This window comes from Scyliorhinus torazame, chromosome 2 (genome assembly GCF_047496885.1).
Source record: "Scyliorhinus torazame isolate Kashiwa2021f chromosome 2, sScyTor2.1, whole genome shotgun sequence".
NCBI classification, from domain to species: Eukaryota; Metazoa; Chordata; class Chondrichthyes; order Carcharhiniformes; family Scyliorhinidae; genus Scyliorhinus; species Scyliorhinus torazame.
Window position 1 is genome coordinate 369,594,423 of NC_092708.1, and position 25,494 is coordinate 369,619,916.

Consider the following 25,494-nt stretch of genomic DNA (forward strand, 5'->3'; position numbering starts at 1 on the left):
TGTGTGTGTCATCTTTGCCTTTCAAGAACCATCAGTCATTAACCAGTCTGAGAACCAGACTCTGAAATTAGCTGCAAGTCATCAAACAGCCAAAGTACTTAATCTGTTCAAGTTTTAAAGTTCACCTGAGAATCATCCTCCTAGGTATTTGACTGCAAAGGAAACTTGCAACCTGTTGTGAACCCTTCATTTTACAAGACCCTCACCTCAACTTCAACTCATTGAATCTGTTCAAGAAACCACAGGCCTGCCACTGTGGGAGACTACATCTTAAAGCAGAGACGGAATTACCTACCATGTTCAACTGTTTTCAATCTTTTTGTGTGTGTTGTGTTTGAGTGTGGGGTATTAATTCAGGGTAAATGTAACAGGATGAATAAATTTCCTTTTTTAAAAAATTATGAATTTAGAGTACCCAGTTATTTTTTTTTTTCCAATAAAGGGGCAATTTAGCATGGTCAATTCACCTAGCCTCCAAATCTTTGGGTTGTGGGGGGGTGAGACACTGCAGATGTGGAGGGAATATGCAAACTCCACACGGACAGTGACCCGGGGCTGGGATCAAACCTGGGTCCTTGGTGCCATGAGACAGCAGTGCTAAGCACTGCGCCACCGTGTTGCCCAAACCTCCTTATTTTAAACTCAAGAAAACCTGCTGCTGAGTTATTGACTTGGAATATGCACTCAAGGTTAAGAAATGACACACCTCATTCTACACAAAACACACTGATTGAAGGCAGTATCTGAGCAAATACATTTTGTGCATAACACTTGTTTGATTTATTCCACTAGTAACACAGATTCATGTATTAAGGCCCGCAGGTTTGTCTCCCACTACAAAATACCCATTCATTCCATAAGCAACAAAAGTCAAGATATATGTGAGAATTCCGCAAATCCCACCTTTCGTCCTACTTTGTGCACTCAAGAGTAGAAATAGGGAGATGTACCAGTTCTTTTTTTATATAAATTTAGGGTATCCAATTCTTTTTTTTCCAATTCAGGGGCAATTTAGCATGGCCAATCCATCTCCCCTGCACATCATTGGGTTGTGTAGGTGATACCCATGCAGACATGGGGAGAATGTGGAAACTCCACACAGACAGTGACCCAGGGCCGGCTTCGAACCCGGGTCCTCAGCGCGATCAGGCAGCAGTGCTAACCACTGCACCATCGTGCCACCCAGATGTACCAGTTCCTACTTCTTAAAATTTTCTTTGAGAGTGCACTGATCTTTGTATTTTTGCAAGGTATTTAATTCTTTATTCAGGCACAGTAATTAATCGAAAGGGGTTAGCCCTGAAATAAGACAGAAAGGAATTTTAGGTGAATGCATTGGTCAGTGTGCGACCAGAGGAATTTTAACATTTTAATTCTCCTTTAGGTAGGAATCATAATGTTATGTGCTAATATTATGATAATGTTATGTGAAAACTGCTGATCCTATTTTATCACATTTATGATCTGCTGGCATTTTACTGATCAGTAACCCAACCCAGGATTTCTGACATTAGGTCCAATTTTAACTCCCAAGTCAGTTTTAGGTACATGAGTCATGGCATGATTTTGTAACTCACACGGTGCTCCAGAAATAAGTCCTCCCAGGCCTTGGATCCCACGAAAACTCCCTACCCATTCCCGCCGGGAAAATCACAGAGGTCTCTTGCTGGCAATCTCGCAATTGGGAATGAGGTGCCATTCCGAGGTAGGTCCATCTTAAGCTTTCCTTGTGAGAGCAGAGGAGCGTTCCTGGTCCTCCTGATTAGGGTTTCGAACCCTCCAGGAATTACTTGGAACTCCAGGAATTGAAGATCAATCTCCAGGACACTGCTGTGTGCAACCCTGGAGAGGGGTGCCCTAGTTTTATTGTCACTGGATTGGCAATCCAGGAACCCAGGGTAACGCTCTGAGGTCCCGGGTTCAAATCTCACCATGGCAGATGGTGAAATTTGAATTCAATAAAGTCAAATGGTGACCGTGAACAGCGCGGTAGTACAGTGGTGAGCACTGTGGCTTCACAGCGCCAAGGTCTCAGGTTCGATTCCCGGCTGGGTCACTGCCTGTGCGGAGTCTGCAGGTTCTCCCAGTGTCTGCGTGGGTTTCCTCCGGTTTACTCCCACTAGTCCCGAAAGACGTGCTGCTAGGTCATTTGGATATTCTAAATTCTCCCTCCGTGTAACCGAATAGGTGCCGGAATGTGGCGACTTGGGGCTTTTCACAGTAACTTCATTGCAATGTAAGCCTACTTGTGACAATAAAGATTATTATTATTGTTATGATACCATTGGTGTAAAAACCCATCTGGTTTGATAATGTCTTTAGGGAAGGAAATCTGCTGTCCTTACATGGTCTGGCCTACATGTGACGCCAGATCCACAGTAACGTAGTTAACTCTTAACTGCCATCTGAAAAGGCCTAGCAAGCCACTCAGTTCAAGGGCATTTAGGAATGGGCAATAAACGCTGGTCCTGCCAGTGATGCCCACATCCCATGAGAGAATTTTTAAAAAACATTGGGACATTAAAAAAGGTTGATTTTTATTTTGCCATTCTCTTTAGTTCTCTTTACCAAATATAAAACTATTGAACAGAAAATGCTGGCTAAAATCAGTGGACCTGGCAACATCTGTGGAGAGAAACTGAGTTAACGATTCGGATCTAAATGGTCCCTCCATCTGTAGAAGGATCATTTAGATCTGAGGAGTTAACTCCGTTTCTTTCTCCAGAGATGCTGCCAGACCTGCTGAGTTTATCCAGCATTTTCTGTTTTTATTTCAGACGTCCAGCATTCGCAGTATTTTGCTCTTAAAGAAATATTGAAATTGGGGGGCGGGGGAGGGGCCTGTTGGGCCGACAGTCAAGTATCATCCAATTGTGTAATGAGTCTTTTTGCTTTCCAACTGGCAGAGTAAGGCAGTGATCCACAAGCATGGGCTTGTTGGCTGTCTAACAGCTGGAGCATGGAGGCAGGTCATGTGATGAAACCTCCAGGGATACACTTAATCAAAAGCTGGCAGGCGTACAAGTTGTCCCAAAGAAGAGTAGAAACAAAATGAACGTTTTGGGCCTCTTCTGGCACTGATCCATGGCCGCTGAATAACTTGGCTGGCTTTAACTGTCCACTCACCTGGTTTTTGCCAGTTGCATTTGATTCGCGTCGCCCCTCAGAGAATGACAAGAGGGAATCTTGTTGCTTTACTCCATGAACAAGATTATGCATCTCAGCACTTTACATGAACCATGCAAAACGTTCAAAATAATTCTCTCAGTACCCACAACCGCTCCTTTGATCCTACCCCACCTTAGCCTGTGGTGCTCTGGAGCTAGGAATGGTGTAGGAATAGTAGTGCTTTTCCGACCTTCCTGTGCTTGTCATCTGCTTGGCACCAGCTCAGAGAGCCTGAGTGCAAACTCAAGAGCGCCAAACGGTTTTCCTGCCACTCCTTGTGTTACTAGACCAGCACACTGTGACACTTCCACCACAATGCCATTCTGTTCTGTTCTTTAGGCTGCTCTACAGTGAGATAATTAAATTAGCACAAGTTACATGTGGATAGTTCTGTCTCTCAATTCAAGCCCAATAGATCCTGGCCCATACACTTTCATTAGGAGCCGGAAAAGGGGAGAGATTTCAATTCCATCTGTCCTGATAGAACGAATGATGATCGAACTCATTGTTGCCTCACTGACAAAGAAATCCTCAAGCTGTACAATGCGACCTATTAAACGCAATCACGCGTCACACTGGCTTCTGTCTGAAAAGGATAGCCAATTAGAAAATAATAAGCCCAGGAAATGATTCACTGGTGCTTGGATGAGCTGTGTGATGTTTATTTTCTGATCTTTAGAGTGGATTCAAGAGGCTGAATTTAGATAAATCCAAAGAGATTACTGTGACACATTGTCATTTTCAAGGCAGAGGAATGCAACCTGATGTGACATGCCCCTTTAAGGGGAGTAAGACTTTGAAGTGGTCTATTTGAACTGACAAGTGATTTTCTGAGTCTTTTTTTTTATTATTAAGGATGCCGTGCAGTCCAGAAAAACCTGCTTGCAAACCAAGAACTCTATTAACAAAATGGCACTGAGTGATGATGACATTGTATTGACGAAGAAATATCCAGTTGACTAACGTCAACAATGGCAGCAGACAGCTTGAGCCACTGACGTAAGTTGTGAATTTGTCTTTCTTGTTTTCATTTTGTACCCTGCTGATCTCCTATGGGATTGTTCAATCATGGTCCAACATCTGGATTGCAGTTTTTGAATTTTAGCATGGCCCTGGCCTGGGTTCTCCGAAGTTTTCACCCTGCTCTGAAGCTGCATCTTTCTTACTATTTCTATTTTTAAAAGGTTGTTCTTCTGTTTCGGGATTTTGGTTCTAGATTTGTTTTGGTCAGAGTCTCAAACCACAGCTAACGGCGAGACTTGTCTCTCTATGACCTGGGTGTTCCTACATCTCCCCTGTTTAGCACAGGGCTAAATCGCTGGCTTTGAAAAGCAGGCCAGCAGCACGGTTCAATTCCCGTAACAGCCTCCCCGAACAGGCGCCAGAATGTGGCGACTAGGGGCTTTTCACAGTAACTTCAGTGAAGCCTACTTGTGACAATAAGTAATTTTAATTTCATTTAATTTCATAAAAAGAAAAGTTGCATTCATATGGAACTCTTCAATGCCTCACAACATCCTAAAGCACTTCACAGCCAATGCAGTATTTTTAAATGCATCCGCTCTTGTAAGGTAGGAAGCATAGCAACCAAATTGTGCAAAGCACAACCCCACAAAGAGCAATGTGTCGATGACCAGATAATCTGTTTCAATGGTATTGACAGAGGGATAAATATTGACCTGGACACCAGGGATAGCTCCACTGCTCTTCTTTGCATTCATGTAATTTTATCCTAAATGTTCACCTTAGAGGGCAGTTAGGACTCCAGTTTCACATCTCATTTGAAAACAGCACCTCTGACTGTGCAGCACTCCCTCAATATTGCACTGAACAGCACTGAATATCTGGGCAATTTGAAGCAAGCACAGATGTTAAATGAAAACTCTTTCTTGTTTCTGCAATCGGCCATTGAAAGTTTCCCTGTCTTGGATGATAGTAGAGTCAATGCTTCATTCGGCCATGGTTTAAGCCACCCACTGACAAAGATGTATTAAACACAGACAAATAGCTGAATCGCAGCAACACATTATAGGTTCACAGAATTGCAGCCCGAACTAACACTGCTTTGAAAATGTTGCATGTGCTGTACTAAACTTCAGCATGAACTAGGTCTGTCTCCCAATATAAGGGGCAAAATTCTCCGTAATCGGCGCGATGTCCGCCGACCGGCTCCAAAAACCGCTCAAATCAGTCTGGCATCGCGCCGCCCCAAAGGTGAGGAATCCTCCGCATCTTGAGCGGCTGAGCCCTAACCTTGAGGGGCTCGGCCCGCGCCGGACTGATTTCCGCCCTGCCAGCTGGCGGGAAAGGCCTTTGGTGCCCCGCCAGCTGGTGCGGAAATGACATTGCCGGGCGGCGCATGCGCGGGAGCGTCAGCGGCCACTCACGGCATCCCCGCGCATGCTCAGTGGAGGTGTCTCATCCGCCTCCGCCATGGTGGAGACCATGGCGAAGGCGGAAGGAAAAGAGCACCCCCACGGCACAGGCCCACCTGCAGATCGGTGGGCCCCGATCGCGGGCCAGGCCACCGTGGGGGCACCCCCCCCCCAGGGCTAGATCGCCCCGCGCCCCCCCCCAGGACCCCGGAGCCCGCCTGCGCCGCTGTGTCCCGCCGGTAAGAGAGGTGGTTTAATCCACGCCGGCGGGACATGCATTCTAGCAGCGGGACTTCGGCCCATCCGGGCCGGAGAATCGCCGGGGGGGGGCCCGGAAAACGGCGCGGCGCGATTCCCGCCCCCGCCGAATCTCCGGCACCGGAGAATTCGGCAACCGGCGGGGGCGGGATTCACGCCAGCCCCCGGCGATTCTCTGACCCGGCGGGGGGTCGGAGAATCTCGCCCAAGCTATCTGGTCTAATTATGGTGAATAAATTCCATGGAGATGCTTCCGCACCACCAGTATTACTTGGCCAGTAATGTGGTGGAAATCCCATTCACACAATAATTTTGTCCTTGCTTTCCAACGAGCGTCACTGGTTTAAATCATTCTTTGTCATGGAACGTTAAGATAATTTGTGATAGTCCAGAATTCAGATGATGCAGAAGTGACCCTGCAACACTTTGGTTTGAAAAGATTGATCCACTAACCTAGCAGAGGTATCCCCATATTTCTTAATGACACAGAGCCTCTGATCAAAAGTAAGTTCATTGAGAAAAGTGGATGGCTCAGTGTGTTACATGTGAACCTTATGTCTCTGGCGTTAAAGTTCCCATGTGAAAGTAGTCTGGGCAACCTCAACCTAGATCCTTGTCAGCAAGGACACAAAACTGGTCCTAATTGAAAGTTAAACTGGTAGTCTTATTTAAAGGTAGCCATTTAAAGGTAAAATGTCATACTGGTTGCAATAAAGATGTTCTTCCTGCTTAGAATATTTCATTTGCTTTACTCTTGCTGCATGTATGTATACATGTGTTCTGCTCTACGTCATGAAGTTGAAGGAAGCTTATTTACCACCAGTACATCTGTTGTTAAGTAGTGATCTCAGCATATGTTATCAAGTTTCCCAAACTCCTCGGGCGGGATTTTGTATGGAACCGGAAGATCCCGTCGACATGTTAAATTGAATATCATTAGATTGTGGAAACCATTATTTGGCAGTTGACTATTGTTAACTGAATACTAGATGGGCCTCTAAACTGAGTGCACAATGTAGTATGTGCATGCCAAAGTCTTCTCTTGCATTGCTTTGTTAATCTGTGATTAACAAATCTTTTCAAGGATCTGGGAACAAAAGCATCTACTTATTATCGCAGTGTTCTTCTGGTATAACAACTCTCATCTAGTGGTGTCTATATCTATTCCTTGAATTGTGTCTGCATTACTCATGAAGTACAGAGGCTCCACATGATTCATTGTCATCGTGGGCTCTCCCTCCTCCTCAATTAGTTCCCTCTTCTAATACTTAAGTAAGTAAAGTGAAGTCGCCATACTCCCAGATGACCATATGCTGCTTTCCCCTTTGAGGGGGCGAGATGACTGCTGGCAATTTGACCTGAGGATCACCACACCTCAGGCAAGGGGCAAGGTTCATGAATAACTTCAGCTGTTGGCCTCGCTTCGCATCACAAACCAGCAGTCCAGCCAACTGAGCTAAGCCAATGATTTTCCTGCTGGTACGGTATTGGGGCCCAAGCCTCAATCTGGTTAAGGCCCCATGTCAACATGAATGGCTGGGTGGAAGTGGCTACACTTCTTACTTTGTACCCCTTTTGTGTGGAAGACAAATCCTCCTCCTCCTCCTCCCCCCCCCCCCCCCCCCCTCCCCGCCCCCCGCCCCAACTAAGTCAGACACCCCCCAACCCCGCCCCAACTAAGTCAGACACCCCTCGCCTAATACAATGACAAACTCAGCCAGATCCTATTTGGGCATTCCGGGTTAATGATGACCAAAATGAAATCCCCCTTCTTGAAATTCAAATTACATTTTCTTTCTTACTCTTCTAACAAATGTGAGAAACCTTCCAATACTATGCCACCATAACTTCCACTAGAATTTGAGCGTGCATTGTACATAGTTTTCTATTTAAATCGATAGCCATAAAATCATTCACGGCCCATGCTTGGATTGTCAATCCGCATTGCCAGTAGGTGAGACTTGCAACTTGGAGTGTGAAGTTTGAAAATTACCTGTGTGTTATTCTGTCCTTTTCCTTATTACACATGTCTAACCAAAGAGCCCAGACACATTTGTGCAATGCTTGCTCTTAACCTCCCAGTGTTCCTGACAATAAGGCAAAGTTTCCACATATCCTGTTCCCTCCCATCCTTCCTGACTCCCTTTATCTTTGTAAGTTGCATTCATTTTCATCACCCTGGGTTAGCCATGTCTCTGTGATTCCTACGACATTATAATTACCAGTTGCAACCCATGCCTCAAGTTCAACCACTTTATTTCAAGTGCTTGTGACAGTCATGCATATACACATCTAATTTTAGTCTTTGTCCCCTTAACCTTCCTATTTAATTGCTGAGCCTTGATGTCTAGGTAACATGACACTCCTTGTGGTGCTGTATTTTTGGCCGAGCCCTGATCACTTCCATTATCCTGTCTGGTCTTCAGCGCAGCCCTACCCCGACAAATCCTTTCCTCTCCCATCTAATTTGAAATGTGTCCAGTTTTCTCTAGTCTTCACCAGCTTCCTGATCCCTAACCTAGACAGGTGTAAGCTTCACTCCTCTTCCGAATCTCTTGATTTCATTACAATAAACTCTGCTCCGTTTTTCAGTCAACCGGCTAAACTATAAGCATGCTGCTCTTCTAGGGTCTGTTGTGTCTCTTTCGCTGTTGTAACAACAACAATATACATTTATGTGGCGCCTTTAAGTAGCAAAATGACCCAAGATGCTTCGCACAAACACAATTTCACAGGGAGTCACAAATGGACATGTGAGCATCGTTGACCTCAAGGCGCCGAGGTCCCAGATTTGTTCCCGGACCTGGGTCACTGTACATGTGGAGTTTACACATTCTCCCCGTGTCTGCATGGGTCTCGCCCCCACAACCCAAAGGTATGCAAGATAGGTTGCCCACGGTAAATTGCCCCTTAATGGGAAAAAACGAATTGGATACTCTAAATTAATTTTTTTTAAAGAAAATCGATGACCAAAAGTCACTAGTCAAAGATGTAAATTTTGAGGAGTTTTAAAGAAGGAGAGTTAGATAGCTGACAAGGTTTCAAAAGGGAATTGCAAAACTGCTAATGTAAATTCATGTGGTTTTAAAGAGCCCCTTCATGGCTTCGCACCGTATAATTTACCCCTAAATGGCCAAGCAGCTAATACTGAACTGAAGTAACCCCGCCACCCGCCCACCCCAAATTCCCCCACTCCACCCTACCTCCCTCCTCCTTCACCCCCAGCTTCTCCTCGATGTGGGCAGCTTTGGATCCAAAGAGAGAATTCAGCTCATGACTTGACAAGCAGCCAGTGTCACAAGGATTATGCTTAGACTATCTTTGTGCCACAGATTGCCATCCATTCTCCTAAGTATCAAGTCCCCAACACTGATCCTGTCAGCGTCTTATAGTGATTTCATCCTCGCCTCATCTCAGAAAACTGTTCAGAAACCTGGCCATGGAAATTACATTATGGGGGATATTAATGTAAAAAATGCATGCATCTGCAATGTCATTGCGAGAATCCAGATTTGATTTCAACAGCCTGGCTTCTCCGAGTAATAAAATAAAATACCTAACTAAAAATAAAAGAGAGTAAAACTTCATAAATTTGTGTCAGCTGGAGCTCAGCGCTGTCCCCGCTCCCGTTTATTCCGACTGTCAGTCCCTGACTTTAGGATTTTATATCGGACAAACTGACACAGACACAGGCTTTTAAGCTCAACCACAGATGTTTCTTTAAAAACACTCCTAGTGCTTAGTACAAGAGCTTTAAACAAGTATAATGACGCCGCACAACACTCAAAACCACGACTCATTAACAAAAAGCCTCCATGAAAAACCACAGGAAAAAACCCACGATTCTGAGCAAACCTCAACTCAAACTCCGTCAGATTAGCTGCTACCCTTAAACTAGCTTTCAACCTCAGCCCCAATTTCCCTCAGATCTGGCTGACACTTACAGCTCCCTACACAGTCGATCCTTCTGATTAGAACTGTAGAGCATGAATCAGGGTGATCATTCCTGACCCTCCTTCATGTCTGCAGCACAAAAGTCAACTTTCTTGGCCTTTTTATTACAAAACTATCAAAAATATCAAAAATATGGGGCGTCGTGAATCCCGCCCCGCCCCCGCCGGTTGCCGAAGTCTCCGAAGGGAGAAAAGTCGGCGGGGCGTTAATGGCACCGCTGCCGCGGAGAATGTCACGGGTCTGCGCAAGGCAGCCGATTATCGGCCTGCCGATATTCTCCCTTCCGGATGGGCCGAAGTCCCGTCGACGTGATGACCGTTCACGTCGACGTGAATCAAACCTCCTTTTCATCGGCGTGACCCGGTGCTCCAGGCTCACGCCGACCAGCGTGGAGGTGAGTGACGGCCTGGGGGGTTGGCTCTGGGCAGGCAATGGCGTGGCCGCAGTCTGGTGGGGGGTGGTTAGAATAGGCTGGGCTCCGGGGGAGTGCCGGGAGGGGGTCCGTGCCGGGGTGGAGGTTGGGGGGGGGGGGTCCGTGCCGGGGTGGAGGTTGGGGGTTGGGGGGGGGTCCGTGCTGGGGTGGAGGTTGGATGGGGGTCCGTGCTGGGGTGGAGGTTGGGGGGGGGGGTCCGTGCCGTGCCGGGGTGGAGGTTGGGGGGGGTCCGTGCCGTGCCGGGGTGGAGGTTGGGGGGGGGGGTCCGTGCTGGGATGGAGGTTGGGGGGGGTGTCCGTGCCGGGGTGGAGGTTGGGGGGGGGTCCGTGCTGGGGTGGAGGTTGGGGGGGGGTCCGTGCGTGCCGGGGTGGAGGTTAGGGGTTGGGAGGGGGTCCGTGCTGGGGTGGAGGTTGGGGGGGGTCCGTGCTGGGGTGGAGGTTGGGGGGGGGGTCCGTGCCGTGCTGGGGTGGAGGTTGGGGGGGGTCCGTGCTGGGGTGGAGGTTGGGGGGGGTCCGTGCCGTGCCGGGGTGGAGGTCGGGGGTTGGGGGGGGGTCCGTGCTGGGGTGGAGGTTGGGGGGGTCCGTGCTGGGGTGGAGGTTGGGGGTTTGGGGGGGGGGGTCCGTGCTGGGGTGGAGGTTGGGGGGGGGTCCGTGCTGGGGTGGAGTTTGGGGGGGGGTTCGTGCTGGGGTGGAGGTTGGGGTGGGGGGGTCCGTGCCGGGGTGGAGGTTGGGGGGGGTCCGTGCTGGGGTGGAGGTTGGGGGGGTCCGTGGCGTGCCGGGGTGGAGGTTGGTGGGGGGGTCCATGCCGTGCCGGGTTGGAGGTTGGGGGGGGTCCGTGCCGTGCCGGGGTGGAGGTTGGGGGTTGCGGGGGGGGTCCGTGCTGGGGTGGAGGTTGGGGGGGTCCGTGCTGGGGTGGAGGTTGGGGGTTGGGGGGGGGTCCGTGCTGGGGTGGAGGTTGGGGGGGTCCGTGCCGTGCCGGGGTGGAGGTTGGGGGTTGGGGGGGTTCCGTGCTGGGGTGGAGGTTGGGGGGTGTCCGTGCTGGGGTGGAGGTTGGGGGTTGGGGGGGGGTCCGTGCTGGGGTGGAGCTTGGGGGGGGGTCCGTTCTGGGGTGGAGGTTGTGGGGGGGGGGTCCGTGCCGTGCCGGGGTGGAGGTTGGGGGTTGGGGGGGGTCCGTGCCGAGGAGGGGGATGGGAGGGCAAGTGAGTTGGTCCACCTGGCCAGGTGCCAGCCTCCAACAGTTGGACCCATGCGGTCCATGCCACCTGGCTGGGGGGAGGAGGGGATATGGGCAATGACGACATGTCTTCGTTCCCCTCCCCCCCCACCAGGCCGTCATGTTTTCAGATCATCCAGCGATGTTGGCCGCCGTGGTGGCAGCCGCTCATGTCTATGTTGCCCTGGATGAGGAGGAGGAGGAGGAGGAGGAGGAGCGTGCCAGAGAGGCGGCGCAGGCTGCCGCAGAGGGGCAGGCGGCAGCCGCCCAGGCTTGAGGGACAACTGACCGACAGGACGAGGAGGGGGAGGAGGACGTCGTGGCCCCACGGCAACGGAGGCACCCGAGGGCGCCCCGTGTGTACCGGCCCCGGCAGTTATACCAGGACATCACGGACCGGGAATGCAGGAGGAGACTCCGGATGAGCCGGGAAACCGTGGCACACATCTGCCACCTGCTGGCACACCTGTCACCGCGTGGCACTGGCGGGGGACACCCTCTCCCCGTGTCCGTCAAGGTGACGGTGGCCCTGAACTTTTATGCAACGGGGTCATTCCAGGCACCGAGTGGGGACCTGTCCGGCATATCGCAGACATCGGTGCACCGGTGCATCCGGGCAGTGACAGATGCCCTATATGCCATGGCGCACCGCTACATCCGCTTCACCGTGGACCGGGCCAGCCAAGATGCCCGGGCCGTGGGCTTCTCTGCCGTGGCCGGGTTTCCCATGGTCCAGGGCGCGATCGATGGGATGCACGTCGCCGTGCGGCCACCTGCAGATAACAGGGCCGTGTTCACTAATAGGAAGGGGACCTATTCGATGAACGTACAGGTGGTCTGCGACCACCGCATGATGATCCTGCACGTCTGCGCCCGTCACCCAGGCAGTGTACACGACTCATTCGTGTTGTCGCGTTCATCCATCCCCGGCATGTACGAGGGACGCCATCCCCGGCTGAGGGGCTGGTTGCTGGGCGACAGGGGCTACCCATTGCGATCGTGGCTGATGACGCCTATATGGAGGCCACGCAATGAGGTGGAGAACCGCTACAATGATGCCCATGTAGCGACAAGGGGAGTGATAGAGAGGTGCTTTGGCGTGCTGAAGATGCGTTTCAGGTGCCTGGACCTCTCTGGGGGCGCCCTCCAGTATCGGTCAGATAGGGTCGGCATTGTGGTGTGCTGCGTCCTGCACAACAGAGCCCAGCAGAGGGGCGATGTGCCGCAGGCAGAGAGGGCGGAGTGGAGGAGCAGCAGGAAGAGGCCCAGTCCTCCCCAGATGAGGGGGATGGGGGCAATGGTCAGGGCAGACGGGGTAGACACAGGCGGGTGGCTGTCCACCGTTACCGGCTGGCCCAGCGGGCACGGGACAGACTGATAGCCACCCGCTTCACTGACTAGATGGGCGTGGGAATCGGGTAGTATGGCCACAGACCGCACACCATGGCAACAGCCGACGACCCACACCCCCCACCCATCCACCCACCCAGCACCCTCACCCCCCTCCCCAACCCCACCCACCCCACCCGCATGCACACCACCCCCCCCCCATTGCCGATCCACCTGCGGCACAACGGGCCGGGCTCACACAGTTGCGGGTGGACGCGTGTCTATCGCAGGCCATGGAGGATGATGACAACCCGCCCTGCGATGAGCTCCTGACTCTACATCGTTGGACTATGTCTGACCCATGGCCACAGTCCCACCATCCACCCGGACCATCCCTGCATGCGGCTGTGACACTGCAGCGCACGGTCCCATCCTCTGCCCCGGGGGATGTTGATGGCGGCCCAGGGGGAAGGGGCAGACTCACCTGGGGCTGAGGTAAGACCACCCCTCACACACACACTTGCGCTCAACGTACATGACACCCCCGCACACTTTGGACAGAGCACAAAGGCAGCTTCGGTAGGTGTAACATTGACTATAATAACGAACGGAGTTCATGCACGTGCCCTAGCCCCTAAAACTCATCTGTGCCCTGCACCCGTGCCAACTTACTCAGTGTCTAATTGTTTGGCCTTACGGGCCCTTTGACTACGTCAACGTGGTTCCCCAGACGGTACAGCAGAACTGGAGGTGGACTCCTGTGATTCCTGCCCTCTGACACTGGATCCCTTTGGCGGCCGTTTCCTGGGGCGTCCTGGCCTAGATGGGCCAGGCTGCGGCCCGGGCGACTGGGATGGCGAGCTGCCAGCCTGTCCTGCCCGTTGCCCACCCGATGCACCTGGGACGGAAGGGGGGGGAGTCCGAGGTGTTGCAGTGTATCGGGACCTCCCCTACAGGGGGAGCCGGGACGGACCACACCACCTCCTCCTCCCTCGGGGTGCCCGATGGCCCCCAGGCCTCTACATGGGTGGGGGATGTGAACGGACTGGCCATCCGACGCCCCCCCGACATCTGGCGCTGCCAGTCCTGGAGGCCCGTGCTGGTATCGACAGGGGTCTGCAGGTTTGCAGCCATGGAGCCCAGGGGGTTGGCAAACCCTGTCTGTGACAGTGCGACGCCGGCTCGCACATGGCCACTGGCGCCGATGCCCTCAGCGATGGCCTGCAGAGACTGGGCCATGGCCTGCAGAGACTGGGCCATGGCCTGCTGAGACTGGGCTATGGCGTTGAGCGCCTCTGCCATCTGGCACTGGCTCATGGCCTCCTGTGAGAGGGCAGCCATTTCCTGGGCCACAGATGCCACCTGCACGGAAGGCCCCAGGCCTCGCAAACCGTTCCCCATGTCTGACACCGTCGCACCCATTGCCTCCACCGCGGACGCCACCCGTGCGGTGTCAGCCTGGGTGGCACGCATGACCGGCACCACTCCCAGCTCCTGGACGCGGGTGGACTCCTCCACCTGCGACTGCAGCCGCCGCAAGCCGGCCGTCACCCTCTTCGCTCGTCTCCGGGTCGGTGGTTGCATCGGATCTATGTGTGGGTGTGGTAACTGCAGGAACCCGGGATCCATCTGGGCGGCAGATGTTCGCTTGGGCTGGGCTGCCCTCCGACCGCCCGGTCCCTCTGCTGCTCCTACCTCCACCTGCTGTACCGGGACGGCTGTGTTGTGCGCACCAGTGAGTGTACCAGACGCCTCATCATTAAAGTGCCCAACCGTGGTGAGTGTTTCTGCGATGGTGGAGGGTGTTGGTGACAGCAGTGGCGTTGTGTCGTGCTCTTCGTCCCACTCTGAGTCCATGGCACTTTGGGGTGGGGGTTCATCTCCACCCATCCACTCTGAGTCACTGTCCGGTATTTCGTCTTCCTGGGTAGTGCTGTCCCGGGTAGGGGTGTCCTGGGTAATGGTGTCCTGGGTAGTGGTGTCCTGGGTAGTGGTGTCCTGGGTAGTTGTATCCTGGCTCGGATGTGACGGGGGCCTGTGGCTGCCCCCCTCGTCGCTGGGTGGTCGCTCCCGCACGTGATGGGGGTGTCGTCTCCCTGTTGCTCCAGCTCTCTCCGTCTCCCGTGGTCTCCGAGGGGCATCCTGCGGGCGGTCTGCATCTGCGGGGATGGGTGCCTGGACGTTTGGTCCTGCGATACACAATGAAGCACGCATGGTTAGACATCAGGCAGTGATCAGGTGATACGGGGAGGGGGATATAGGGGAGGGGGGATATGGGGACGGGCTGTCGGTGGCTCACTCGCTAGTACGCCCCCTACCTCTGCATCAGCAACCTCCCGGTCCTCAGGTCCGCCAGCCAGTTCCAGGGCCCTTTCCTCGTGTACGGTCAGTGGCCTCTCATCAGCGGGCCCTCCTCCAGTCCCCACATGCTCCCTGTTGTTGTGTGCGCGCTTCTCCTGTGGGGGGGGGGGGCAGGGGTAAAAGGCAACAGTGTTAGGCAGGTATATGAATGCACGCCATCGGTTGCGCATGCATTGCAGAGGTTAAGGTTAGGGCTGGATTCACTTTGGGATATGGGGGATATGGGGGAGGGGGGATATTGGGGAGGGGGGATATGGGGAAGGGGGCATATGGGGGATATGGGGAGGGGGGATATGGGGGAGGGGGGATATGAGGGATATAGGGGATATGGGGGAGGGGGGATATGGGGGAGGGGGGGATATGGGGGAGGGGGGATTTGGGGGATATGGGGGAGGGGGGATATGGGGAGGGGGGTTATGGGGGAGGGGGGATATGGGGGAGGGGGATATGGGGGAGGGGGATATGGGGGATATGGGGGAGGGGGGATATGGGGGAGGGGGGATATGGGAGATATGGGGGAGGGGGGATATGGGGAGGGGGGATATGGGGAGGGGGGATATGAGGTATATGGGGGAGGGGGGATATGGGGGAGGGGGGATATGGGGGATATGGGGAGGGGGGATATGGGGAGGGGGGATGTGGGGGAGGGGGGATATGGGGGAGGGGGGATATTGGGGAGGGGGGATATGGGGGAGGGGGTATATGGGGGAGGGGGGATATGGGGAGGGGGGGTTATGGGGAGGGGGGGATATGGGGGAGGCTCACCCTGCCTGCTCTGACGAGGTCGTTCACCTTCTCGTGGCACTGGGTGCCTCTCCGTGGTGTCAGGGCCACAGCGGTGACGGCCTCTGCCACTTCCCTCCACAGACGCCGGCTGTGGCGTGGGGCAACTCTGCGGCCGTGCCCGGGATACAGGGCGTCCCTCCTCTGCTCCACCGCGTCCAGGAGCGCCTCCACATCGCGTGACTCGAACCTCGGGGCTGAGCGACGGCCAGCCATCCAGTCGGGTGTTGCGGTCGGGTGTTCCGGTCGGGTGGGGGGGAGCAGCGCGGCCTTATGAGCCGTCACGCCATGCAGCATGTATGACGCTGCACGGCGTGAACCACTGCGCAAGCGCGGATCCCGTTACGTCGCTGCTAGCCCATTTCGGGCCGGAGACTATCGACCCATTTTTCCGACGTGACGCAAGTCGGATTTGCGCCGTTTTTTGCGCCGATCAGCGGAATTTCCGCCGATAACGGAGAATTTCGCCCATGTTTCCTGGAGACAGTCGGGATTCTCCCGAATCCCCCGATGGCCCGACGCCGGCGTATAGAAATGGTGCGAATCACTATTGGCTGACCGGAACTTGCGGAATCCTCTGCAATTCCGGGGGCAAGGTCGGCGCCGGAGGGGATGGCGCCGCACCAACCAGCGGCGAAGGGCCGGCACGAGATAGCGCATGCGCAGAATCGCCGGCGTGGTTCCGTGCATGCGCAGACTGGCCGGCGTATTCTTGCACATGCGCAGGGGGGTGTCCTCTCCGCGCCGGCCATGGCGGAACCCTACAGAGGCCGGCGTGGAAGGATGGAGTGCCCCCATGGCACAGGCCCGCCCGCAGATCTGTGGGCCCCGATCGCGGGCCAGGCCACCGTGGGGGGCAACCCCAGGGCCGGATCCCCCCGCGCCCCCCGGAGGACCGCACCAGCCGGCCTACCAGCCAGGTCCCGCTGTGTGGGACCATGTTCATTTCACGCCGGCGGGATTGGCCAGAAACCGACAGCCGCTCAGCCCATCGGGGCCCGGAGAATTGCCGGGGGGGCCTCTGCCAACGGCTTCCGACCGGCGTGGTGTGATCCCACGCCCTCGCCTGAAAACTGGCGCCGGAGAATCCGGTAGCTGCCGTCGGAGCAGTGGGGCGGGATTCACGCCGCCCCCCAGGGATTCTCCGACCTGGCGGGAGGGTCGGAGAATTATTTAGATGGTATGTGCTTAACACCTTTCAATCTCTTTTAGCCTGGTCCCTGCTTTGTCAATACAAACCCAGTCCTTGTGACGTTGTTTCCATAGAATCACAGAATCCCTACAGTGCAGAACGAGATCTTCGCCCCATCGAGTCTGCACAGACCCTGTGAAAGAGCACCCAACCTAGGCCCACTCCCCCGTCCTAACTCCCCAACCCCACCTAACCTGCACATCATTAGGCAATAAGAGGCAATTTGATCATGGTCAATCCACCTCATCTGGACATCTTTGGACTGTGGGAGGAAACCAGAGCACCCGGAGGGAACTCACGCAGGCACAGGGAGAAATTACAAACTCCACACAGAAAGTCACCCAAGGCTGAAATTGAACCCAGTACCTGGCGCTGAGCAACAGCAGGACTGAACACTGTACCACCATGCTGCCCATTCCATGACTGAAACAATGGATCCCATTCAGGTATGACGTCTCTGGCTCTCAAGTTGATATGTATGGGAGGCACAGTGACACAGTGGTTAGCACTGTTGGCCCACGCCGCCGAATACCCGAGTTTGATCCCGCTTCCAGGTCACAGTCCGTGTGGAGTTTGCACATTCTCCCTGTGTCTGCGTGGATCTCACCCCCACAACCCAAAGATATGCAGGGTAGGTGAATTTTTTTTATTTTGATTTAGAGTACCCAATTATTTTTTTCCAATTAAGGGGCAATTTAACATGGCCAATCCACCTAACCTGCACATCTTTTTGGGTTGTGGGGGTGAAACCCACGCAGAAAGGGGGAGAATGTGCAAACTCCACACGGACAGTGACCCAGGGCCGGTATTCGAACACAGGTCCTCAGCGCCACAGTCCCGGTGCTAACCACTGCACCACCGTGCTGCCCACAGGGTAGGTGAATTGTCCATGCTGAATTGCCCCTTAATTGGAAAAAAATAATTGGGTACTCTAAAAAAAAATTTTTTTTAAAAGTTGGTATGTATGTCATAAAGTCAATTTCTCCTTATATGTTGTTGTGTTTGTTTTTACAATGCCGGTTATCCGGGGCCATCAGCTCTGATGGGCTCCCAGTTTCTTTAAGTAGATTATTTATGGGAAGCACGGTAGCATAGTGGTTAGCACAGTTGCTTCACAGCTCCAGGGTCCCAGGTTCGATTTCCGGCTGGGTCACCGTCTGGGCGGAGTCTGCATGTTCTCCCCGTGTCTGCGTGGGTTTCCCCCGGGTGCTTTAGTTTCCTCCCATAGCCCAAAGATGTGCGCGTTACGTAGATTGGCCACACTAAATTGCCCTTAGTGTCCAAAAAATTATAAGTGGGATTACTATTACGGGGATAGGGTAGATACGTGGGCTTCAGTCGGGTGCTTTCTGTAAGGGCCAGTGCAGACTTGCTGGGTCGAATGGCCTCCTCCTGCACTGTAAATTCCATGATTCTATGATCTGATGGCCATTGTTTTGCCTTTGAGGGTAATGTTCCACTTCCTTGGTTTTGATAGCATAATGTATTGAAGATTAACCCCTTCGATTAACCCCATAGATAGCAAGGTCATTCTGGGCACTACAAATTCCCGGAACGACCCCAGTAATTCCGCCCAAAATGGACTCTGTTTTTGGTTAGCTCGTGCCCCACATTTCTAATTGTGGGAGTTTGCTGTGTGTAACTTGACTGCCAAATTCCCGACATTACAGCAGTGACTATGCTACAAAATATTCCTTGGCAAAGTCGCTAGGAAACAGTCGGAGCTGGTAAAAGGCATAATATAAATGAAAATCTTTCATTTTTAGGAGTGTCCTGTTATTTGTGAGTGTCCTGATACATATAGGCTGGAACTAACAAAGTTAAACAAGGAGAAAGTCTGAAAAAGCCAAAACACTTTGGCTTGCACTGAAAGCACTGCAAAATCTTTAAAAGGGTAATCAATAGAGCTCAACTGAAAAGTATTGCACCAAAAACAAACAAACTAATTACAAGGTGCCATGGATGAACTATCACCGAAAAAGAAAATTGAATCGAATGAAAAATACACATAAAAAATGCTTAGATATTGAAGGAGAGGAGGGCAAAAGATAATTTGTAAAACTTCACGAAGAAGCTGAATAAAACCATCAGAAAGGCAAAAATAAATTCTAAAATCAATCATCAAGGAATATAAAAATAAATAATAGTTTTTTGCAGACATATAAATAACAAAAGGAAAAATACGGAATGGTTAGGGCCACTGAAGGATAAACGAAATAAACTCTGACATGATGTTAAAAGTAACGTTAAACGTATTGAGCCTCAGATTTTGCCAAAGAAAATAATAAAATAGACACTTCACTGAAGTGCTAGCCTAAAATCAATATAAATAGCGATGGAATAGAAAACTAAAAGAGGTTAAAACTAAAAGCGGTTAAGATCCCAGATCCGGGGTGGGATTCTCTGACCCCCCGCCGGGTCGGAGAATTGCCGGGGGCGGCGTGAATCCCGCCCCCGCCGGCCGCCAGATTCTCCGGCACCAGAGATTGGGCGGGGGTGCGAATCGCGCCGCGTCGGTCGGCGGGCCCCCCCTGGCTATTCTCCGGCCCATGATGGACCGAAGTCCCGCTACTGTAATGCCTGTCCCGCCGGCGTGAATCAAACCATCTCCCTTACCGGTGGGACTAGGTGGCGCGAGCGGGCTTCGGGGTCCTGGGGGGTGCGCGGGACGATCTGGTCCCAAAGGGTGCCCTCATGGTGGCCTGGCCCGTGATCGGGGCCTACCGATAAGCAGGCAGGCCTGTGCCGTGGGGGCACTCTTTTGCCTCCACGTTGGCCATAGCCTCCGCATGCGCGGGATTGACGTCAGCAGTTGCTGACGCTCCTGCGCATGTACGGACTTCCGCCGGCTGTCATGGCGGGACGGCAACCAATGCGGCGCGGGCCTAGCCCCTAAACGTGAGGGCTTGACCCGAAAGGTGCGGAGAAATCCACACCTTTGGGGCGGCCCGACACCGGAGTGGTTCACCCCATGCCATCCCGCCGGGACCCCTCCGCCCCGCCGCATAGGGGAGAATCCTGCCCCTGGTTTGTATGCACCTACATGTGCTCAAGAATCCTCAGGAAGGGTTACTAAAGACTCATGTTTCTATATTTAAATTCCTTAGAAAAGGGTATAATGGCAGAGGAATGGCAGGCAATTAATGTTGTTCTCATATGCTAAAAGAGTGTTTGAACAAACTCTAAAAACTATAGACCAGTCAGCACCATGTCAGTGATTGAAAAGGTACTGGAACCTATGGTAACATAAGTGATAGAAGACAATATTGTCACAGAAAATATAATAATAAATGGCATGGATTCTAAAGCCCCATTCACACATAGCTAACTTGATCATTGAATCATAGAATTTACAGTGCAGAAGGAGGCCATTCAGCCCATTGAGTCTGCATGGCCCTTGGAAAGAGCACACACCTCCACCCTATCCCCGTAACCCAGTAACCCCACCATTTTGGACACTAAGAGCAATTTAGCTTGGCAAATCCCCCTAACCTGCACATCTTTTGTCTGTGGGAGGAAACCAGAGCACCCGGAGGAAACCCACGCATGCACGGGGAAATGTGCAAACTCCTCATAGACAGTGACCCAAGTAAGGAATCGAAACAGGGATACTGGAGCTGTGCACCAACAGTGCTAACCACTGTGCTGCCGATGGCATCCTTGAAGAGGTAATAGAAAGAGTAAACAAGGGAAATGCAATGGAAATCATGGGCTGGATTCTCCGCCCCGACACGCCACTTTTCAGCCTCGACCGGCCGGCGGGCTTCTCCGTTACCCCGGCCGGTCAATGGGGTTTCCCATTGTGGGGCAGCCCCACGGCGTCGGGAAACCCCCGGGCGCCGGCAAAACGGAACATCCCGCCGGCGGAGAATCCCGCCCCATAGACTTGGTTTTCCAAAAGTCCTCTGATAAGGTACCACATATTTGGCTCATGACTAACGTTAGGCACCAGGAGTCAGGGGACAAATTGAGAAGAAACTGACTAAAACATATATTGGAAAAAGTTGGGGTAAATGGTAATTGTACAGATTTGAGTAAGATAGAAAATGGTATGCCACAATGACTCCTGCTGGGACTATTATTTATAATTTACATGAATGATTTGGACTTAAGAACAAGTAACTCAACATCACAATTTGTAGATGATACTAGACTAGGATATAGCGAACACTGAGGAAGAATGCAGCATCGTAGAATAAGACATTAGAAAAGTTGCATACTGGGCAGCTAAGTGGCAAATGAATCTTAACATTGATAAATGCAAGGTGATGCACTGTGGGAAGAAGAATAGGAACATCATCTGGACCTTTGAAAATAGGAAACTGAACCTGGGAGTTTCCGGGTCCGCAAAGTCAACAGACCTTTGGCTGCTCTCCGAATTTCTTGGTCTCACCTGTGATGATTCCTGCTGCTGCTGGGACAGGAGATTCCCAGTCAGGATGTGCAGAAGAGGAAAGGAATCTAGGAATACAGGCAAACCAATCATTAAATAGTGCATCGCTGGTCAGCAAAGACGTTCAAAATGGTCATTGGGGTTTACAAGGTTGGTCGCAAAACTGAGAGATGACTGCAAACAAGATTAAAAAATAATTTTCTTCATTAACTGGAATAGGCTTCAAAGTTCAAATGCAGAAACAAATTACAACTAATTAAGAGAATGTATACTGGCCTAGTTGCTCCAATGGCAAGAGGTCTTGTTCCAGGAGACTGCAGATGTCAACAGCGACCTGCCGTGAGAGTCTGAGCTTTCTGAGGCACCAATGAGAGGTCGGCATGGTAGCACAGTGGTTAGCACAGTTACTTCACAGCTCCAGGGTCCCAGGTTCGATTCCCGGTTTGGGTCACTGACTGTGCGGAGTCTGCATGTTCTCCCCATGTCTGCGTGGGTTTCCTCTGGGTGCTCCGGTTTCCTCCCAGAGTCCAAAGATGTGCAGGTTAGGTGGATTGGCCATGCTAAATTGTCCCTTAGTGTCCAAAAAGGTTAGATGGGGTTACTGGGTTACAGGGATAGGGTGGAGGTGTGGGCTTAATGAGGGTGCCCTTTCCAGGGGGCGGTGCAGACTCGATGGGCCGAATGGCCTCTTTCTGCACTGTAAATTCTATGAACCTATGAACCTTCAAGATAAATATTCAAGGACTTGTTCCAACTGCTCCATAATACACAAAAACCGATGTCTGCTATTGTGGAAGAGGGATCCTTTTTTCTCGCCTCACACTTTGCAGCCAGACACTTGAATATGTGTGATGGATGGGAAGTGGGTGTAGCCCTTTCCAAACAAGCTCAAGGCAGTCTCTCCAGTGGTCTATCTATCACTGGCAACAGGAAACACGGGATAAGCTTCAACATTGGTGCATATGCAATGGTTTGCAAAGGAATGGCAGGCTGGAAGTACAAATAACAAGCTAACCCTGTTTTACAGGCACTCACCACCTGTTTCCCAGCCTGTCAACGACTTGCCAGGGTCATCAAGGTGAGTGCCCTGTGGGAACAATTCTGACAGTGAAACGGTCAAGCTGGGAAGTATTTGATCAGTTATATTGAAGAGCTCCAAACATGGCCATTGAGCCCCCAGTTCAAAGCGCTCTTCCTCTCAGTGACTTCTTTCACTGAATTTCAGCTGCTTGGAAGGCACTTCATAGTTGTAGTAATTCACTCATCTCCAGCTGCTGCTAGCCTTCAACATGGCATAATAGCAGCTCCACCTTCCATCTCTGTTGAGGTTCAAGAGCAAAGACCACACCATGGACAACTATTCCAGCAGTAGGAGCGATGCCAGCAACAGTACAAGCTGATTTCTCCTCAGCCATATGCCCACGATCACCATTCCTGCCCCATCCCGAAACCCCTCCCTCTGCCTTCATACAGCAAATGGAATGGACATGGAGCTCGAAGGAACTGGTACCAACATGCGTAGAGGATCCGCTCTCTCATTAGCGCCTCAGGAAGCTCAGACTCTCACATGCATCTGCTGTCCTTGTCCTTTTAGGTGATAGAGGTCTTGGATTCGGAAGGTGCTGTCAGAGGAGCCTTGGCGAGTTCCCCAGTTCATCTTGGAGATGGTACTGCCTTCTGCCACTAGACATTGGCGATGGAGGGAGTGAATGTTGAAGCTGGTGGATGGAGTACCAATCAAGCAGGCTGATTTGTCTTGGATGATGTCAAGTCACTTGTGTTGTCGTTGGAGCTGCACTCATCCAGGCAAATGGAGAATATTCCATCACATTCCTGACTTGTGCCCTATAGATGGTGGACAGATTTTGTGAGTCAGGATGAGAGTTACGTACTGCACAATTTAAAGTCTCTGACATGATATTTTAGCTGTAATATTATATGACTACTTCAGTTAAGTTTCAATTCCATGACATCCCCCAGAGTGTTGTGTAAGAGTCCTTCTTGTTATTTCCTTTGTCAGAGCTTTGACAAAGGGTTATCTGGACTCGAAACGTTAGCTCTTTTCTCTCCCTACAGATGCTGCCAGATCTGCTGAGATTTTTCAGCATTTTCTCCTTGCCTTCATGAATAACCTGAGTCAGTACAGGAATTGAACGCGAGCTTCTAGCCTTGCTCTGCATCACAAACCAACTGTCTAGCCAAGTGAGCGAAACTGACCCCCAAAGTTATATACTCATGTTGGAGTACGCATTTAGAGATGAAGGGATGAAGGAGCTGCATTCATATAGCAATTGTTACATCGGCTGGACATCCCATATCCCTGAAGTGCTCCACTGTCAATTAATTACTTTCAAAGTGTAGTCACAGTTGTTATGTCAGAAAACATAGCAACTGTGGTGATATGCATCACTGTAAATGCACAAGGGATTAATGTAGGTACACTAGGACTGAGTAAACACTAGAGGGAGCACCACAGACATCATGACACACAGACATTCAACCAATAGATCAGTAAGATAGGACACGATGAATGGGCAGTCAAGACACACCCAGAGGTGACACGACCACAAGGGAGCTACCCATATGAAAGGACAGGGCACACATGCTCTTCCTTTTTCGATAGGCGACACTCAGAGAGACAGGGGCAGATCAGGAAGCATCACACCCACCGCATGGATTAGAGCAGACTGGTTAGTTAGATTGAGTTACTATAGCAAGATCAGCAGGAGAGTCGAACTCAAGTAGGAGAATTGTTAACTGTTCAATAAATGTGTTGAACCTATCTCCAAGTCTGAACCTTCCTTTGTCAGAGTATACATCAAGGAAGCAGCTTATACTACATGAAGAAGCATTACACAACAGCAACCAGTTTGCAGGCAGCAAGGTTCCCCAACCAGCAACTGGGGTGAATACCCTCTCAGTTGGCTTTGGCAGGCAGCCCTGGTGGTGATGCTTGAAGATTAAATGTTGAGGGGAGAACTCCCCTGCTGGTGACATAATTGTGGTGTGTGGAGGTGGGGGTGAAAGTAAGAAGGAAATAGAGTTGGCAATGCCCAGCAAATGGTAGGGTATGCCTTACTGTCCCATTCCTTCTGCTCGCGGAGGTGGCATTATATTTTCAAGGGAATTTTGCCGGCCAGGAGGATCACCCTCTCAATTCATGCGGTAGGTCCTATCAATGCAGAAACCAGGGCCCTGTAACATACATAAAACTCTGACGGTCTCTCAGGGATTAAACTGGCCAGTTGGCCCAGCTGAAGAGGAGCATAGGGGATAACATTTTTATTTATTTTTATATAAAATGATTGGGACATCATTTAAAGAAACCGATTTATACAATTCTGGAAATAAGGTTGATTAATTGGTGCCGACATGAATGTCTGCAGTAATTTATTATATAGTTAACGTGTTTTAGCCCTAATGAATGTGTTGACTCGTTTGTCAAGAGATTTTATACTTAGCGTCAGCTCTAAAAACTACAACAAGAACTTGCTTTTAAATAGCAACTTCAGCATAGCATAATTTTCCAAATTGCTTCACAGGCGTGTTATTAAACGAATGTTTACAGCGAGGATTGGGTTATCGTGGAGTGGTGGAGACTCTGGGGACCTTCCAAAATGGTGAGTGGAACCCAGATATGGAACCATTTCCAACAGAGTCTATTTTCATTGGGGTGTAGGTTTGTGGCAAGAGGGGGGGGGGGGATGGGCGTGAAATGTGGGAGTCAAGTGAGTCCTAACTTCCACGTGGGAAATTTGAACTCAGCATTCAGTCAAACCCCATTTATACTGCAGCAATGGCCTTATGAATCTTTAAAGTCGGAAATGCCCTTGAAGGGCAGTTAAGATTTGTAGAATTATTTAACATATGTCAAGTTATTTCAATGGCCAACACTTTAAAAATGGAAAAATATTGCCTGCGTGCATCAGAGAGTTGAAAAAACTCAAGCTGTTTAAACTATTGAAAGAAATGCCTGCCTGTGTCTGTCGGAGTTGAAAAAAGACTTTCAGCAGTTTTGATAGCTGCTTGTTGACAT

At 51.5% G+C, this 25,494-nt stretch overlaps 1 long non-coding RNA gene across 1 annotated transcript; it reads left to right on the top strand.

Moving 5' to 3' along the window:
- The first annotated feature begins 1,605 nt into the window (after positions 1 to 1,605).
- LOC140407921 (uncharacterized) lies at positions 1,606 to 25,144 on the top strand. Its single transcript, XR_011939894.1, has 3 exons — positions 1,606 to 1,705; positions 4,024 to 4,167; positions 25,001 to 25,144. It is a non-coding gene; the product is annotated as an uncharacterized lncRNA (long non-coding RNA).
- The last annotated feature ends 350 nt before the right edge of the window (positions 25,145 to 25,494 follow it).